This window comes from Heptranchias perlo, unplaced genomic scaffold (assembly GCF_035084215.1).
Source record: "Heptranchias perlo isolate sHepPer1 unplaced genomic scaffold, sHepPer1.hap1 HAP1_SCAFFOLD_55, whole genome shotgun sequence".
Lineage (NCBI taxonomy): Eukaryota > Metazoa > Chordata > Chondrichthyes > Hexanchiformes > Hexanchidae > Heptranchias > Heptranchias perlo.
Window position 1 is genome coordinate 2,295,355 of NW_027139570.1, and position 3,861 is coordinate 2,299,215.

At 45.8% G+C, this 3,861-nt stretch overlaps 1 non-coding gene across 1 annotated transcript; it reads left to right on the forward strand.

Moving 5' to 3' along the window:
- The first annotated feature begins 359 nt into the window (after positions 1-359).
- On the forward strand, positions 360-442 carry trnal-uag (transfer RNA leucine (anticodon UAG)). Its single transcript has one exon. It is a non-coding gene; the product is annotated as a tRNA-Leu (tRNA).
- The last annotated feature ends 3,419 nt before the right edge of the window (positions 443-3,861 follow it).

Consider the following 3,861-nt stretch of genomic DNA (forward strand, 5'->3'; position numbering starts at 1 on the left):
TTCATGCGATGAATACAAGTGTTCAAAAGTTGCTTCCCTGACCGGGAATCGAACCCGGGCCGCGGCGGCGAAAGCGCCGAATCCTAACCACTAGACCACCGTTGGTTAATTTATCAGATGTAATATGGATTTCACTTTCTCTGTGATTCAGCTTTTAATTATTTTTAGCTCCTGATTGCGGATATTCCCGTGATTAAATAGGAATAAAGTACAATAGGCTCAGGAAAACCCGGGGAGGTGGAATCCCGCTCACCGAGCCTTTCCAGCAGCATTTATCTTACCAAGCACTGGAGTGAGTGAAACTTTCTCCGGGGGGGTCTCAATGTGGAAAGGGTGGCGAGTGAAGTAGCCATTTGTAAGTCAGGATGGCCGAGCGGTCGAAGGCGCTGTGTTTAGGTCGCAGTCTCTTTTGGAGGCGTGGGTTCGAATTCCACTTCTGACATCAGTTATTTTGACTCCTATTTTATTTGTTGCTGGAGCTGCGGTTGATTTTTCGGCCCAGTTGATTTGCTCTTCCCGCAAAAAGCAACAAGGTCTCGATCCACGGCACGTTTTGCCGCCCACCGGCTCATCCCCAAAACGAGCTTTAAACGAAAATATGCTTTAAACACAAGGCAACAACTATGGAGAGAACAGACACTCGGGGAAATGTACCATCGGAACAGGAGTAGGCCATTCAGCCCCTCGAGTCCGCTCCGCCATTTGATAAGATCGTAGTTGACCTGTGATCTCACTCCACATACCTGCCTTTGGCCCATATCCCTGAATACCTTCGGTTGGCAAAAAGCTATCGATCTCAGATTTAAAAATTGCAATTAAGCAAACATCAATTGCCGTTAGGGGAAAAAAGTTCCAAATTTCTTCCACCCTTTGTGTGTCGAAGTGTTTTCTAATCTCACTCCTGAAAGATCTGGCTCTAATTTTTAGACTGTGCCCCCAAGTCCTAGAATCCCCAACCAGCGGAAATAGTTTCTCTCTATCCAGAAAATGTCAATGACACAGTCAACGAAAGGTGCAGTTCACGAAGGCGGCTCACCAGCACCTTCTCAAGAGCAATTAGGTTATCGGCAATAAATGCTGATCTTGCCATTGACACCCACATCCCATGATTGAAGACAAAAAAAAGTCGCCAGCATGGCCGACTAATTTCCTGCTGCTAAACGACGGGAAGAATGAAACCATCGGCTTCAGTCCTTTGAACGAACTGTATACACTTGCCGTCGAGCTCAATCCCCACTTGGTCCTCTGCCCCGAATATCCACTGCATCAGAAAATCCTCCATAACATAGAATCACAGCATGGAAATATCATAGAAGGAGGCCATTCGTCCCATCGTGCCTGTGCCAACTCTTTGAAAGAGCTATCCAATTGGACCTACTCCCCTTCCCTTTCCCCATAGCCCTGCAAAATTTTCCCCTTCAAGTATTTATCCAGTTCCCCTTTGAATGTTATTATTGAATCTGTTTCCACCACCCTTTCAGGCAGCGCATTCCAGATCATGGCAACTCGCTGCGTAAAAAAAAAATCTCCTCATCTCACCTCTGTTGCCAATTACCTTAAATCTGTGTCCTCTGGTTACCATCCTTTCTGGCACTGGAAATAGTTTCTCCTGATTTATTCTATCAAAACCATTCATGATTTTAAACACCTCTGTCAAATCTCCCCTCAACCGTCTCTGCTCAAAGGAGAACAACCCCAGCTTCTCCAGTGTCTCCACCTCACTGAAGTCCCTCATCCCTGGCACCATTCTAGTAAATCACCTCTGCACCCTCTCCAAGGCCTTGACATCCTTCCTAAAGTGTGGTGGGCAGAATTGTGTGGTGGCCAGCTGGGGCCTAACCAGTGATTTATAAAGGTTTAGCATAAGTTCCTTGCCTTTGTACTCTATGCCTCTATTAATAAAGTCAACGGTTCCGAACACTTTTTTTTCCTCAAACTATTCAACTTGTCCTGCCACCTTCAAAGATTTGTGTACGTATAGCCCCAGGTCTCTCTGTTCCCGCATCCCCTTTAAAATTGCACCATTTCGTTTAAAGAGCTGGTAAAGAGTTGGCACAGGCACGATGGGCCGAACGGCCTCCTGTGATTCTATGATTCTTTCTTTTTGATTACACCTCTATGAAGCGCTTTGGGACATCCCCCAGAAGTGGGAGTCAGCAGTTCACTTTCTCCCTTAACACGTCCATCTGTCCTGGGCTGGAATAAATCAATGTTTTCGTGATGTAATGGTTATCATGTTGGCCTCACACGTGAAAAATTCCCGGTTTAATCCCGGGTCAGAAAAAATTTGCTGGAACTTGCTCCTCACAAACTTCCAGGCGCGAGCTTTCTCTCGTGTAAATTGGGCTGCAATCCTTTCACATTCAACAACGGTTGCACCAGATTCCTGGTCTCATAACCACTGAACACTTTGAAGTAGACTCCTGAAATAAAGTGCGTAAAATGGTCTAAAACTTTGAAAGGAGCAGAAGGTTATTCGGTGTTCAGATTCACAAATCTCTCTGATGAGCCTGAGATTTTGTCAGAGGTTGCTGCCTCCCCGCCATCTCTTGCTCTCTGAGGAGGCACTTGCTCCGGTTTCAATTAACAAACTGGGTGAGTTGGTGATCGGGTGTAGGAGAGCTGGTTTGTGATCTGAGTCGGAGACTCAGCGGCCCCGGGTGAGACAGAGAAAAAAAAATCAGTCCAGGCCCGGCCCTAATCTGTGGATGTGGAAGAAAACACGGGAGGAGGGTGCGGTGTGAGGTCCCTGTCAAACCAACTGCCCGAACAAAGCTGGCCACAGTCACAGAATCAGAATGGCTACTTCCGGAGGAGGGGAGGCCGGTTCATGTGGAAAAGGATCCGGTCGAGAATGATCTGATTCATAAGGTTAGGAGAGGGAAATTAGGGAGCTCCTTCGGAACGTTAAATACTTGAAAATAAAGACTTTTTCCTGTGTAACTTGTGTGGTTTTGATGAATGAAATGTTTGTAAAAGTCATCCGTGGAGAAGGATTGAGAGCTTTTAGGACTGGAGGGGAAATGAGGAGATTTTTTTTTCACACAGAGCGTTGTTCCGATCTGGTAGCCACTCCCTGAAAGGCTGGTGGAAGCAGCTTTCATTGGAACTTTCAAAAGGCAATTGGACAGGTACTTGAAGAGGACTGACTTGCAAGGTTACGGGGAAAAGGCTGGGTTTTTTGGACTAAATTGGACAGCTCTTTCAAAGAGTCGGCAGGGCAACACGGCCGAATGGCCTCCTTCTGTGCTGTCATGTTCGATGATTCTATTCCATGATTTTAGTGTGGGACAGGAGAGATGTTGTTTAAAGAGAAGTAAAACTGTCCCAATCAGAACAGACAGAGATGGCTGGTCAGTTCCCCTCTGTTCAGAATAAGTCACCAGCGGTTTTTTGTGGTGTCGTGGTTACCAGTTCGCTTTACACGCGAACGGCCCTGCTTTCGATCCTGGGCGGACAATAAATGTTGCAATTGCTGTTTACATTCTATATTAATGACTTAGATGAGGGGACCGAGTGTAATGTATCCAAGTTTGCTGATGATACAAAGGTAGGTGGGAAATTATGCCGTGAGGAGGACGCAAAGGGAGGTGGACAGGTTAATTGATTCGGTAAGAAAGTGGCAGTTGGAGTATAATGTGGGAAAATGTGAAATTGTCCACTTTGGTAGCAAGAATAGAAAAGCAGAATATTTTTCAAAAGGTGAGAGTCCAATAAATGTTGTTATTCAGAGGGAGTTGGGTGTACTTGTAAACAAATCACAGAAAGTTAACATGCAGGTTCAGCAAGCAATTAGGGAGAAAAATGGTATGTTGGCCTTTTTGCAAGGAGGTTGGAGTATAAGAGTAAGGAAGTCTTGCT